At 52.5% G+C, this 14,979-nt stretch overlaps 1 long non-coding RNA gene across 1 annotated transcript in view; it reads right to left on the bottom strand.

Annotated features, from left to right (window-relative positions):
• The window catches only part of LOC112609917, a 30,347-nt gene extending 15,389 nt beyond the window's left edge, over positions 1-14,958 (bottom strand). Inside the window, exons 1-3 of the long non-coding RNA XR_003116250.1 lie at positions 14,861-14,958; positions 11,607-11,788; positions 6,136-6,241 (exon numbers count right to left, since the gene is read on the bottom strand). This is a non-coding gene — a long non-coding RNA (uncharacterized LOC112609917). The remainder of the gene's footprint in view (positions 1-6,135; positions 6,242-11,606; positions 11,789-14,860) is intronic.
• Positions 14,959-14,979: the final 21 nt, after the last annotated feature.

The following is a 14,979-nucleotide window of genomic DNA, read 5'->3' as shown; positions in this document are numbered from 1 at the left end:
AGGTTTAGGGGCAAAATCTCCTTCTGCCCAGCCCTGAGCTATTACACCAAACAAGAGCTCAAGAGGGCTCCGCTCGCCACCACCTCCGCCAAACCTCACCTTCCACAGAGCCCCCAGGTCTGGAGGTGGATCTGGAAGGTGTGACTCAGAATGGTGAAGTGACTTGCTCTGAGTCACACTGCGAGTGAAAGACAACTAGGATAGCTACCTGACTGTGGACTGGATTTATGGGAGCATGTTCTCGGCAGAGCGAGGGACTTCCAGGGACTGGAAGGGGCCGAAGACTCTGCTGTTCCCCCTACAAGAAGGAAGTTTGCAGGCTGGGCACGGTGGCTCACGCCTGTAATCCCAGCACTTTGAAAGTCTATGGCAGGAGGATCGATTGAGCCCTGGAGTTCAGCACCAGCCTGGGTAACATAGGGAGACATCTCTATAAAAAAAAAATTTAAAAATTAGCCAGGTGTGGTGGCATGTGCCTGTGGTCCCAGCTACTTGGGAGGCTGAGGTGGGAAGATAGGTTGGGCCCATGAGTTGGAGCCTTGATAATGCCACTGCAGTCTAGCCTGGGTGACAGAGCAAGACTCTGTCTCAAAAATAAAATAAAATAAAATAAAAAATAAAAAAAATCAGGAGGTTTGTTCCTGAATTTTTTGTCAGCCCAACATACGCTTTAGAGGGAGGGGAACCTTACTCCCATTTGTTCTCTCAGGCTGCAGAAGACCAGACCACAGTGGATGGTGAAGAAGAGGAGAGATGTGGAGAAGATTAGGTTGAAAGAGTCCCAAGTCTTAAAGCCTACTCCCAGCCTTATCACTAACTTGCTATGTGACCTTGGACAAACCACCTCTTCTCTCTGAGCTTCAGTTTTCTTATCTGCAAAATGGAGATGGAAACATCTCTTTCAAGCATTGTCTCAAAGGGTGAATAAGACAAGGTACTAGAAGAGCATTAGGCACAGCCCCTGGCACACACAGCTGCTCCATCAATTATAGTAGAGCAAAGTCTTTTCCCCAGGAGCTGCTGGAAGCAGAATCTTCCACCCGGGAGCTGTGCCCACTCCCTAGGATAGGAGGCTCTGCTACACAGCCAAGCAACTGGTTCTTCCCACCAGGAGGGCAAATCCATCAGATTCAGCAAGATTGGCCTCCCCGACCTGGCATAAGGTTACTGGGGGGTCATGACCCCATACCTTGGGTCCACTTTCTAGAAACAGTCCACACACAAGAGGCCCAAAGACCCCCACCCTAGCCCTGTGTGGCCCCTGAAGGCCTTTTGCTGACAAAGTGGTCATCTCTGACCTTCCTGATGGCCTATGCTCCTTCCAGTCAGAAAATGTCTGTGATCCTGTGACCTCTAGAAGCCCTGCCTTGCTAATGGTTTTATGATCTTCCCTACAGAATTCTCTCTTTGCCCTCTATACCCCCCAGTCCCTTTCAGTAGGTCCTAGTCAAAATAAACAACATTTATGACCAGAGCAAGATTCAAGGTCTGCATTGCAAACAAATGCAGAGCTCTTTGAAGGTGCCTGGGGAATCCATCACTTCCTGGGGTGTGACGTTCCCCAGGCCCAAGGGGAGGTGGGCCCTGGGAAGGGACTCAAGCCTGGGAAGCTGGGCCCTGGATCAGAGTTTAGAATCTGAGGATCCCCTGCTGCCTCTCCCTCCTCAGCACCAAACTCATCCTCTGTGCAAGAGGAGAGGGGAGGGGAGAAGAGGGACTGGGCATGGCATGAGAGGTCCGCTGTGCCCAGCAACCACTCCTACACTATGTTCAAGGCCACCTTGGTGGCCAGGACTTGACTCTGTATGTCATCAGGGGAGAAGACAAAATGAAAGGGATGGGGGGAAAATAAAGAGATAAACAAAGAAACAGGCAGCAAACAGGAGTGAATGACAGGGTTAGAGATCAAACCCACGGGTCTCAGCCTTGATCCCTACTCTGGCTCTAGCCTGGACAGAAGAGCTGCCACCATGGCCACGTTGGGACAACTTTCCTAAAGAGAAACCTCATCCCAAATTCTGCAGGCCAGTGTAGCTAAAGGGAGAGAGGGAAAGAGAGAACCAGCCTCCCGTCTGAGTTTCTCTCGGAGGCCTGAGTGGGTTAGTACAGAGGGAAAAGTGGAGGCCCTCCATGCAGAATGAAACCCCTCTCCTCCACCCCACCGCAGATGAGAGGCAGGAGCCCTCCCCCATACTCTCCTAAACATCCTCCAACACAGAAGGGGCCCACAGGCGGCAGCTCAGGCTGTCTTGTCTCAGCTTTGCCTTCTGCACGCTACTGTGGATGAGAGGCAGTCTTCTCCAGCAGGTGTGGTCACGGAGCAGGTTTGTTTTCAAGGGGGACTGGCCCTGCCTGGGGAACTGTTAGTGGAGAATATTAATGTGGGATTCCCAAAGGCCCAGGTCTGAGAGCAGCTTTCTAGGACACGCAGCTCAATGCGTTCCTCAGCACCATGCCAGCCTCCAGAACTGGGGCACGGGCCTGGGGGCTGCTGTTCTCTGACTCACAGCTGGGCTTGGGGGGTGGGGGGAGAAAACTTTCCTCCTGGAGCCTGTGCCTTATCATTTACCCTGCTAAAAATATTATGCCATCCAACAGGTTGGGTGAGGAGCTAGCCGGGAAATATGTGTGGGTAGGAAAGGTATCTATCACATTTACCAGATCCCCATGTATAGTATTTGTATATGTGGCATATAATTAATGTTTGATGAGTGAGTCAGAGAGAGATAAATTGGAAAGGAAACAAAGACACAAAAAGAGAGCTGGAAATGCAAGTATGAGTATTTCCATTATAAATATACTTTGTTCGAAATTATTCTTTGCCTAAACTGAAAGAAGAATAATTTTTAATAACTTTTTGACCTTATACAAGTAAATGTAGATGTTTCAGCAGGGTGCCCTGGTACCCAACACAGTGCTTTTTGTATGGAAGGTCCTCCATGGCATAGAGCTTTTGGTCTAGAAGAGCCTTGGAGACCATCTCAGCCACTGGGTTTCAACCTTGGTTGAACATAGAATCACCTGGGGAGCTTTGGGAAAAAAAAAAAAAAGATGCAAGGGACTCACCTCCCAGAGATGCTGATCTAACTGGTCTGGGGTGGAGCCCAGACATCTGTATTTTTTGAAAGCTCCCCAGATGATTCCTCTGTGCATCCAAGGTTGAGAACTGCCCATCCAGGCCCATTCTTTTTTTTTTTTTGAGACAGAGTGAAGTGGTGCGATCTTGGCTCACTGCAACCTCCACCCTCCGAGTTCAAGTTATTCTCCTGCCTCAGCCTCCCAAGGAGCTGGGATTACAGGTGCCTGCCACCACACCTGGCTAATGTTTGTATTTTTAGTAGAGACGGGGTTTCGCCATGTTGGCCAGGCTGGTTTCAAACTCCTGACCCTGACCTCAGATGATCCACCCACCTCGGCTTCCCTAAGCGCTTGGATTACAGGCGTGAGCCACCATGTCCAGCCCCAGGCCCGTTCTTTACAGATGTGGAAACTGAGGCCTAGAGAGCAGGTTGCCTAGATCCACACAGCTAACTGGCAGCAGAGTCAGAATCAGAGAAGCTGATTAGGCATCCTGACTCCTATATACCTCTCTGACATGTTTGTCAAATGAGCAAATAAAAGGTTGATCCTCTTTTGGAGGCATCTGTCTGCAGAGACCAGCTACCGAACCCCCTCTCCCACTCCTACGTTTTCATATTATTTTCATCAGAGGCTGGACAGGCTGGCATCTTGACCCTGATCCTCCAGGCTTCCTATCCTGAAGGCCTCAGGGTTCATAGGGCAAACACACAGTTCCCAGGTCAAAAACTGTCCACCAGGCCTGGAGCCTCCGAGAGTAATACGGCAGCTGCTGCTCCATGGCCATATGGAGTGTGTCAGTGAATGTTAGTGTACTCCCCAGAGCAGGGGTGGAGGAGTGTGTATGTGTGTGTGCAAATGTGCACATGCACATAGAGGCACATTTCAGGAGGAGACTGGGCAGAACTGTGTCCTGCATGTGGGCACACATCCTTCTGGGCACATCAGCACTTGGCAGTGAGAGTACCAACATGTGTACACATACATATCCACACGTGGGATGATATGCATGTTGGTGTTAGCATCAGTCTATGCAGCAGGGTAGGTAAGTATGTGAGAAAATGTGTAAATGTAACAAAGACTTTGAAAAGCTGCCTGTGTGTGCTGCTACATGTATCTAGAATCATGTGCCAGTACAGAAATTTGAATCTACGTTTCTAAAATCTACATTTACATTTACCTGTGAAGGCATGTATATGAAAATATGTACATGGCTGGCTGGCCATATGACTAAGTGTGACTGGCAGTCTGTGTTTGCAGGGTGCAGGTTCATGTGAGAGAGAAAGGTTTCTGCTGTTTCTATCACACTTCCCCTAAGTAATCACTGGGAAATATATGTGTTGGAAAACTGTATCTTTCATGCCTAAATATATCTCAGCATATATAAATGAAACATGATATTGTGCCGACCGAGATGCTACACATTAACGTTGTTTATCATTGATAGAATTAAATAACCCATGCAAGGCCTTGGTAGCATTTCTTACAATTTTATTTAACACTGTTTTGGCCAAGCAGCACTTGGCAAATACACATACACACTGTGGCTGACTGTAACAAATGCGCGATTTGTAGGACATAATACACAACACACGAGAAGTATAACAAAACAGTGTCATCTAAAAATTCCAAGTGACCCCCCTCTTTCTTTGGGGCTCCTCTTGTTCCCCTTCCTTTCCCAAACCTGACGAAAACCCATCCCTTCACACTTCCCTAGGAGGTCTCTGCATTCGTGCTAAAGACAGATAAAGTGGAGGGTGAGGATTTGAGGTGGGGGAAGAGATAACACTCCAAGACCTGGTCTCTGGAATGTGTCTACTCCTCCCCAGTCTGTCAGAGGCAGGCCCAAGCCCCCAGCATGTGTTAAAACTGAGAGACCAAAGAAAGCAGTTTTTATGGGCTCTGCAGACCCTCAGCGTTGACTGACATACTTACTTATTCAGAAGGAGGAAAAGGAGCTTCGTACTTATCAGATTGGTAAATCCTTCATTAAAAGATTCATAGAAATGGTTCCTTGCTTTTAACTTGCTTTTATTTATTTTTTTCTTTTTTTTTTTTTTTTTTTGAGATGGGGTCTCACTCTGTCACCCAAGCTGGAATGCAGTGAGTGGCATGGTTCTCAGCTCACTGCAACCTTTGCCTCCTGGACTCAAGTGACCTCCCACCTCAGCCTCTCACTCACTTTTCTTTCTTATGGGGAAACTATATCCTTCCTGGAGCCTAAATGAGAACAACCTTGCACACAGTTACAGGCTTGCCAGCTCACCTTTCAAAGTGCGTGCTGGCCGATGGACTAGAATGTTAGCTAAATTATGAATGGCCTGAGGGAAAAGAAAAACTAAGAGCTGGGAAGCTGGGGGCTTCATCTACAAGACCAAACTTGAACATGAGCAAGATGGTAGGACCACCAATGACCATCCTACAAGCTGAAAATGCAAAATGCTTCCTTCCTTAACCGCCACTGGGCAGTGAAATCACATTTAGTCCCCTGAATAGATGGTCTTTTCAAACTTGCCAAGGACTTCTTCATCTCCCGAGAGTCAGGCCAAGATCCCATAGGGAACCTCAAAGGTCTGTTCCCTAGGATCTGTATTTTTGGTTTGGTTTTTAAAAATTTTTTTTTAAGCTTTTATTTTTGGAGATGAGGTCTCACTATGCTGGCCAGGCAGGTCTCGAACTCCTAACCTCAAGCAATCCTCCCATCTCGGTCTCCCAAAGTGCTGGGATTACAGGCCTGAGCCAAGGTGCCCGGCCTGTAGGATCTGTTTTTAACCATCCCTGGGCTTCATTTTGGCACGGCAGTACCAAGATTGAGACAAGAAACTCTTCCCTATGCTTGCTTTCCTGCGTTCTACGTTTCTCTCGCTACTTTTTCTCCTATGGAGACCCATTAGGACTGTAAAATAAAGGAGGCCAAGTCCAGTTGAAACTGCAATGGGACTTAACTCCACCCCTGTGCCCCAAATCCTCTGCCACCAGCAACGAAGCAGTCATCAGAACTGTCGTTTTAGACAGCCCCCGGCCCCTCTCCAAGGACCAGCAAAGCTATCAGCCAACCTGTTTGGGGGACAGCTGAATGTCAGCACCCGAAAGTATTGTATCATCTTCGCACCGCTGGAGTCAGGAAGCGGGCTCTCCAGAGCCTGGTGCCAGGGGCTGTCTCCTGAGTGAATACAGAAGGAAAAAAAGTTTCCTAACATCTGGATTCAAAGTGAGAACGGTGAAAAGCACCCATCAGTGTGCGTGCAACCCCAACAAACACACACGCGCGCGCGCGGGCGCGCACACACACACACACACACACCCCCTGTCCATGCAGACAAAATCATGAATCATCTCCATGGCTGAACGTTTTAGCGTTCAGTAATATTCTCAGAGGCCCAAGGTTTTCAGCCAAATCCCAGGTCTGTGCACAAGGACACTGCATAAATCCCTCCCCTTATGAAAGGCCAGTCTGAGCAGATGGGACCGCTCTTAAGTAAACTGTAGGGCCCTCCCTTCATCCATCTCGGAAGGAGCAGCGGGGGGCTGGCCCTCTCAGCCCCGAGAGCAGAGAGCGGCAGAAGCTGTTAATTCTTGAGGCTAATGTTCACGTCTCCAACTTATCTCTCCGAGGGGAAGTGTCCATTTGACCACACAATCCTCCCTCCTCCCCTACCCTCCCTCAAGGGGAAATCAAATCTTGAAGTGAGACCGGAGGAGCTGCTGCGGAACAGGAGCACGGGAGAGCTGGCGGGGTAGGAGGCGGCGAGAGGCGGAGAGACTCCTCAAACCCAGTTTCTTTCCATGCTAAGGCTGGGGAAATAACCTCATGGCAACTACACTTTCCGATAACCCGCCTCATTAATATTTATTAAACAAAAGATTGTTTTAAAGAAGAAAGAGCCAGATAATTAAACACTCAGTGGAGGTAGATGGCATCAGTTGGGCTTCCTCCACCTTGTGCTGGGGGTGGCCCCCACCCGCAGCTTAAACCGAATGTGTACCCTGTACCGTCAACTTCCCCAGCCCCTGCTCATCTCCCCAGGTGCGTCAGGAAGACACAGGGCAGGTGGAAGGAGAAAGAGACAGACTCGGGCACCCCAGGTGCTCACCAGGAAATGCACGGACTGTGAAATTATACCAGGGCTGGACAACTTACCACCACACTGGAACCCTTGGGGTACTGAAATAATTAACTTGCTAATCAGCTACACCTTGCTCTTTCTTTCTTCCTGGAAAAAAACAATTGCAAATCGCCTTCCCATCAGGTTCCCATGTCAGTCATTTGGAGACCAACAATGCTTTTGAAGAAATACACTCTCTGCCACCACGTACACCAAAGAGGGTCATACCAAGTCAGGCCTCCTCCTCTCCAACCCTTCCCACTAGGCCCAGGGGGCACACAGAGACACAATGTTTTTGGAGATGTAGGGCTTTTTTTTTTTTTTTTCCATCCACAGCACAGAGCTTTGCATCTCCGCTAAGCTTTCTCGCTTTCACCCTCTTTAGCCTGCTTGCTGGCACTAAACAGCAAAGATCCATGTGGAGAAAAGAGGATTGATTAGAATCGTAATAATGATCCCTGGCATTCATCTGGTGTTAGCGTTCACAAAGTGTTTTCACACATTATCTCATTCGGCCAGAGGAGGTCGGAGCTGGAAGGGACCTCCATAATCATTTAGCTGAATCCCCTCATATTACAGATGGGAAAACTGAGACCCGGAAAGGCTAAATGTCTTCCCCAATGGCCAGGGACAGTCAGGTCTTCACGCTCCTTGTCTAGGAATCCTGTGCTACTTCTGACCCTCTGAAAAGACGGAAAAAGCGTGGTCACGTTTTTGCTCCACAGTAGATATTAAACAAGTATATATTAATCCAAATGAAAAGAGTAGGACATGAGAATGAATAAAAGCAACTCCTGGAAGAAATGGCTTGGGGGGGGGGGGGGTGGCTGGAAGTGGGGAAGACAATTAGTCTAAGTCCTGAATGGAACAGATTAATTAACAAAGTTCCCCCTCTTTTTGTCCCCCTTCATCTCTCCACTTCTCTCCAGGTTTAAAAATATGAACATTATACAGTTTGGAATCTAAGGCTTAATTCAGCTGCAGGTCCCAGGAGGAGAGGGAGTCTCTTCTTGGCTACAGATGTGGCACCTACGCTCCCAAGGGTTGGCAGCATGACGGGCTTGTGTGTGCCTCTGTGTCCACTCAAGACATTGGATTTAGCAGTGAAAACCAGGCATCTTGATCCTTTCACAGATCAGATGATTTGCAAATTAATGGCTCTTTTCCCCAAGGCTCTGAGGAGGTTAAAAAAGATTTCTGGTGAAGGAGGGTGGAAAAATGTAACATGGGGAAAGGGAAGGAAAGGAAACTGACATTGGATTTTGTGTCAGGAAAATACTTCCCTGTGAATGGCACTTGTGTGCGTGGACATGGGTCTCTGCATTTCCATGGGGCTGTCATGCCCCCCGTTGCCCGAGCGTGTTAGAAGGTAAGCGGTTCCTTTGTGTGTTCGTTTATTACTAAGCCCAACTCTTTTCTCTCTAAAACTCCTTCTTCTCCCTGTTGAGCTGACCATGCTTCTGGATTTATGAAGAGAGATGTTTTAGCAGAAATCCCCCAGAGTGTCCCATCAGCCCTAAATCCCAGGCCCGCTCACCCCCCCAAGACCCCATGACACACAGCATGCCAACACGGCTTCCTCTTGCCTATGCATTAGCCATCCATTGTGGCAACCTGACATCTCTCACACATAAAACCGTAAGAGAGAAATAAAATATCTGTCTCTTGGCGAAAATAAAGCTTTGCCTCCCTCCTGATGTATAGGATATAAAATAAAGCCTCGGCTCCAATAGTGGGTTTTCCTTATGCCAGAGTTGCCTTTGCACACACGGAGACAATGAAGACGGATGGTTTGGGACGAGGCCCAGCCTCCTGGGGCCGCCTTCACCCTCTTTTATTATAGTCTCTCCCCCCTCCCCGCCTTTTTCTTTCTTCTTCACTTTCTTTCCTTTCTGGGCTGGATTTGCCTTTTATATGCCCTTCTCTTTCTTTCCCCTGGAACTTTATTTCTCCTGCTCACTTTCTTTCTAAAGCTTGACAGAGACGGTGAGAAAGGAGCCAAGTTTCTCACCTTCCCAAACATGCCTGCCACCTCTCCTCACCTCCCCCTCTCTGATCCCCAGCTCTCTCTGGACCACCAGCCCCTCCGACTCATTTTGCTGCTACTGCTTTGAGATTCGCTTTGGTCAAATGTACAAATGTTCCCAAGGGACAATTAAAAATATGTTTAGTGGTTGGGAGGGGGAGTGGATTTTTTTCTAGGGAGCTGCCCGTCCTGCCTCCTTCCTCTCTCTGGGCTGAGTGGTTTATAGATCCCAGCATTTCTTTATTTAGCCTCTGAGGAGGCCAACAGAGCAAAGCTGCCACCTCACAGGGGTGACAGTTGACATTCACCTCCCAAACCCAAGCCTCAAAGCTGCATTACCAGACAGACTGTGCGTGTTGTGCCCTTCCCAGCCAACTCAGCTACCAAGGGGACCATGAAGTCCCAGGCCAGTCCTCTGGCCCTTCTCCCCAGTCTGAAAACTGAGGGTGATATGAGGGAACATAGGGGGCCTTCCCCATGCTCACACAGAGAGACCAGAACGGTCACCATCACAGTCACAGAGACATGACCACCTTCCTGCCTCTCACACACTTGGCGCTCCTTCTCACAGTGCATAGAGCCCACCTTTCCCTCCTTTGTCCCTAGAGGCCTCGCTCTTGCCTAGTGGCAGCTGTGCCCCTCTGCGCCTCTGTGTCTCTCAACCCAAGTCTGAGGAGGGTTGTCTCTGGAAGCCTCTCCCCATCGTTGCCCTGACCTCCCACCGCTCTCCTTCCATCAACCCCAGGCTGCTTCTCAGCCCATTCAAAACCCCACTCGCCCTAGGGGACTGCAGGACACCGCCCAGGTCCTTGGAAGAGTTAGTACTGCCTGAAGGAAGGGGGTGCAAGGTCTGGGCCCCTGGGGGAACAACAAGGGAGGGGAGCTTTGATATTGCAGGGAGGTAAGAAATGTCCCAGGGACAGGGGTGGCTTTCAGCCTCTGAAACTAATCTCCCCAGGTGGAGGGCGGTAGAAGAGCTTCAGTGTGTGTGACCCTAATCTGAGAAGATCTTTATTAATGCTGCCCAAAACCTGGAAGGGGAAGGAAGGCAGCAACATCTATGGAACTCTGCCCAAAAGTGGAGGTGGGGGCAGGGCTCAGAGCTGCCAAGTCCAGAAAAAACTCAATCCCAGTCCCAAAGGTCATTAGCTTTGGGGTTCGCTCTCTCTCTGTCTCCCCCTACTTGATATCTCTCCAGATATCGGCAGTGACCACCGCCATTAGGTAAGAGGAGAGAGTCAATTAGTGAGAGGATTAATTACTGTGAGGCACGAGCCCCGTTTGTCTTCCTTACTGGGTGTGAGTGTGTTCAGACAGAGGAACACGGGCACGCACCCAAATACACATTGTTGTCACGCCGTCTTAGACGTTTTATTTATTTGTTGGATTCCTGCCCAGAGCCGCTTTTCCACGGGCGCAGAGTCTCCCACCAAATACGCTGCCTCCTTCCTCCGCACGCATTCGCCTGTCCCAAAACCGCACATCCGCTTCGTGCCTGCAGGACCCTCGGCTCCGCGCCCATCCCCGCGGCCTTCTTCGTGGCTGGGTCTCTTTTCTGTTTCTTTTCCTCCACTCCTCCCCGCATTTCCCCGACAGATCTTTCCTTCCTTTATCCCCGCCTGCTTTTCCGTACTCCGTCTCGTCTTTTCTCTGGCTTTCTGCCTTTACTTTCTTTTCCTGTCCCTCTCTCCTCACTTCTGCCTCTATCTCTCTTTTCTGTTCTTCAGCTCAGCGTTTCCCTCGCGAGATTATCCACGCCGTGTCTTTGCTCCGCGGCGCGGAGCTGACTGGCAACGGGGATCTCCACGCTTGACCTCGCTGTTCCACCTGCCCCCTGCACCCGCTCCCCACCCCGCCCCGCCCCTGCTCCATGCCCAGGGTCCCTCCAGCGCTCGTGGGAAGCCCGAGTTGTTTATCCAGGCCAGGCACACACCGTGACGCCCTGGCCTGCCGGATGCTGCCCTTTCCCAGTCCTGCGGTCCCTGCTCCCCCTTAACCAGACCAAGCCCCCCTTGCTTAGAAAACATGGCCGGGTGCAAAGTGCACACTGGAGCAAGGTGCCAAGCCCCCCACCCAACTTCTCACCTTAAATAGTGCGCTGACCTAGGGATCTCGGGCAAGCCTCCTAACTTGGGCTCCCTGGCAGGAGAAGTGGAGATAGTACCCTTCTCTTCCACCCCCGACCACCTCCTTGCTATACGGTTCAAAGGAGACCGTGACAAAAGCTGTAAAGTACTGCACACGAGTAGATCATTTCCATGAGAGAATGATGGGTGAGATTAAGGCAATTTGAGTCTGGAGAGATCTAGAGGGGAAGGTGAGGCGGGAGACCCTGGCGCTCAGATCCGAGCGACCTTATCCACGCAGTTCCCTGCGTGGCATTACCGCGGCCTCACCGAGTCTGGGCGGAGTTTGCGTGGCCTCAGGGACCGGCAGAGTCCAGGGGTGCTCTTTCCTCCCTCCTCCGGAACGGGTGTAGCTGAGTGTGTACTCCGCATGGGGTAACCTCCTAGAGCCGGCTCCGCCCCAGATGCCTCCTTTCACGGCCTTATCACTCTTTTCTGCTCCTTGGGCTGTCCTGGAGCAGAAGGGACAGGAGGGAAATGGCCAGGGGGGTGACTGGGCAGGCTCTGTCCATGGGCCGAGCATCATTCTGGAACCTCATGGGGAAGGAAGGGGGATGGAAGTTTGAGAGGGGCACCTTCAGGCTTCCCAAACTGCAAGGCATCTGGGGAGATCTGGTGCTGATCGTCAAGGAGCTTCTCAAGAAAAGAAACCTGGACTGTGAAAGTCACCTCCTAGGCCCTCTGGGGCCATATCTGGGGGTGACTGGGAGGAGGGTGGAAAGGATTCTGCAGTCACCGAGCTATCAGCGAAAATGATCCCCACGGATCCTGGTCCAGAATGTACAGGTCCTGGGCGGTGTAAGTGGCTGTGGGTCTGTGGAGGACGTTGGGTAGGAAAGCGCTTGCGTAGTTGAGGATGCAGACAATAAGTGTGGCCTGGAAGGTGAGGAGGGAAGGTTGGCGCTCTTCGCTGAACGGACACTGGCTTAAATGCAGAGCTGAGCTGAGAGGCTTCGGAGAAGGTGAATTTAGAAAGCCTGGTCAGTTTTCTCTCCATGTCCCTGCGACCGATTATGTTTTAAAACAAAAGCTCAATGGAAACGAAAACAAAACAAAACCCACCATTAGTCTAATGTGCTGTCCCCGTGGAGGAGTTAAATCTGGACTCCAAACCTAGAATCTGGAGCCAAGAGGCGCACTTTGAGTTGCGCTCCCGACCCCCATTGTAGACGCCAGGGTTGGCTCCTGCGGACCTGTTTACTGAGCCATCTGGACACCAGGAAGAACAGAGCCTGACGCCCTAGAGCGACCGTCCTGTCCTCACCTTCAACTCCCCTGCCTCGCTGGTCCGTCTGTGGAGAGGGGCCTTCTTTCCCCTACACCTAGGTCCCAAGGTTCTTGCACCCCAAATGGATGGAGCAACCTCCTCCTGCCCCCAGAGGGATGTGACAGGCTTTGCGTTGGGGAAGGGCCGGCAGCTGGGTCCAGCTGTCGTCTGGTAGGTCCCACTGACCGCCCCACACTCCACCGTGACCCCTCTGCTTTGCATGAGAAGGAGCCCAGCTGGGGCGGGGGCGGAGGCGAGCCACCCGGGACTGGGGCCACTATAGATTCCAGAAAGGGGCGGTTGGGTCGAGAGCGCTGGCGGCGAGAACCGGGACAGATGTGGGGGAGGGGAGGAGGGTGAGGACAGCAGGGCTGGATGGGCCCCCTCCCCGCAGGCCTCACGCAGCGCAGCAGGCTGGGAGGCGCCTGGGAGTCCGGGTGGAGGAAGTGAGGACCCGGTGCCACATGGCTCTTGGCGCTTTCGGGGGTGCCAGAATCCTACCGAGTACCGGTCGGCTTCCGCCGGGAAGTGCCGGGTCCGCAGGAGGAGCGCGAAGCCGAGTCGAGCCCGCGGAGCCCGCCCCCTAGGTCACAGAACCGCCTTCTCCATCCTCTGCCCTGCCCTGCGTCGGGGCCTGGGAGAGACCGGCGGAGGCCGGCGGCGCGCAGGAGCTGACTAGTTCCCTGCGCTCCTCCTGCCGGCAGCCGGGAGCCCACATGTGTATGTGCAAGAAAGTGTGGAGAAGGCGTTAGGGTTCCGGCACCCAGGGGTCAGGGCAGAACGCCAACGAGTCGCACTGCGGGTCTCCGCGGCTTCGGTTTCCATGACATAGTGACGCCGGCGGCAAGGCGGGGGCTGCCTGTGGGCCTCGGGGTTGCTGGGCGGTGCGGGCGGAGTCAGCAAAGGGGCGTTGGCAGAGCCCTAAAACCCCACGGTTCCCCGGAGCTCAAGCCAGATTCGCTGTAGCAGCTTCCCCTTTCGTCCGAAGAGGGTATTCCATCTGTACAGCGGGATTCCCTGCCAGCCCAAGCTCAATGGGACTGCGCTTCCCCGATCATTTTCCCCGTTTCAGCCTCCGCCTGGTCTGCACATCGCGAGTGGGGTCCAAAGGCCAATTCCACAATACCAGCCAGCTCCGGAGGGACGCCCACCATCATTGTCTTCCATGCTCGGGTGAAATGAGCCTTCCTAGCACTCCTTCCCCCAAAGCACAAAAATGGGGGCAAAAATGGGACCGCCCAGCCCAACCAACTTCAGACTCCACTTCAGGAGAAATCCTGGTTAAGCCCACCCAGAACAGGTGTGGTCGAAACGGAATTTAGGGTTTGACTTGAGTGCTCCGAAAAACTAAAGTAACTCTTCCAGGCGAAGGCACTCTAGACCAGGATCTGTCCGCCACATCTGGGCAAATGCGCCCCTGGGGGCGGCGGTCCCGAGTTCCTAGCCAGAGAGGGATTAAGGAGTTACGGGTTCCCTGAGGAGTGAACTATGGAGGGTGTGGTTTGCTGTTGTTTGGGAAAGCCGGTGCCAACCCGAAGCCTGGACAGAGGAGGACTGGAATCCGGGCACACGCTGCCCATACACTGCACGCCCATCTACTGCAGCCTCTTCGTGGCGTCCTGGCATCCCACTCCTCCTTCCCTCTTCCCAACGCCACGACCATCACCCCCAGCCGCCGTTGGAGCCCCCGGTTTCCCGCCTAGTCGTTTGTTTTTGTACGTAAAAGGTGTCTCCGGATCACAGTTTTCTCACAACTTTCTCGCCAGGGTTGCAACTCCTCACCCGTGGCGCTTCCCGGTCCACTCCTTACCGCGCGCCGGCGCCGCGCCTCCGGTCTCCCCGCCCCCATCAGGAAACCGCCCGAATCAACTTTGCGAGAGTGCTCTGTGGGAGACAGACACTCAGCTCGCCCAGGACCCGGACCCTGTGGACTTTGGATGGATTGGGGGAGGGGGCACAGAAAGAGGGAAGGGAGGAGGGAGATTCTGCTGCTAAGCGCCCCCTCCCCCTCCAAAGATGTGCGCTGTGCCTGGAACAAACTTCCAGGTCTAGAAAGTAAGGGGGGACAATGCCAACAGCCGCTGAATTGCAAAGCCCAGCAGTGCAGCGGAGTCGCCTGGGATTCCGGACCCGGCTGCACCCCAACCTTCCACAAGGCTCGGTCTTGGACTACCCCTACTCTGCAGCAGAACTCTGGCCTCCACCTGCGCCTATTCCCGCTCTCTCTCTGTCCCTCCCATCGAAACCCACACCTTACCGGAGCAGGAGGGGGCCCGGGCACGGTGCTGCCCGCCGTCCGCGCAGCGCGGGGCCGCGGGTGCCGCCGCCACTGATCCTCTAAACGCGGTCTCCCCGCACTCTCCCGGGCCGGGGGAT

Source organism: Theropithecus gelada, chromosome 16 (assembly GCF_003255815.1).
Source record: "Theropithecus gelada isolate Dixy chromosome 16, Tgel_1.0, whole genome shotgun sequence".
Lineage (NCBI taxonomy): Eukaryota > Metazoa > Chordata > Mammalia > Primates > Cercopithecidae > Theropithecus > Theropithecus gelada.
Note: the sequence above shows the minus strand (reverse complement) of the source record. Positions and strands in the feature narration are given on the sequence as shown.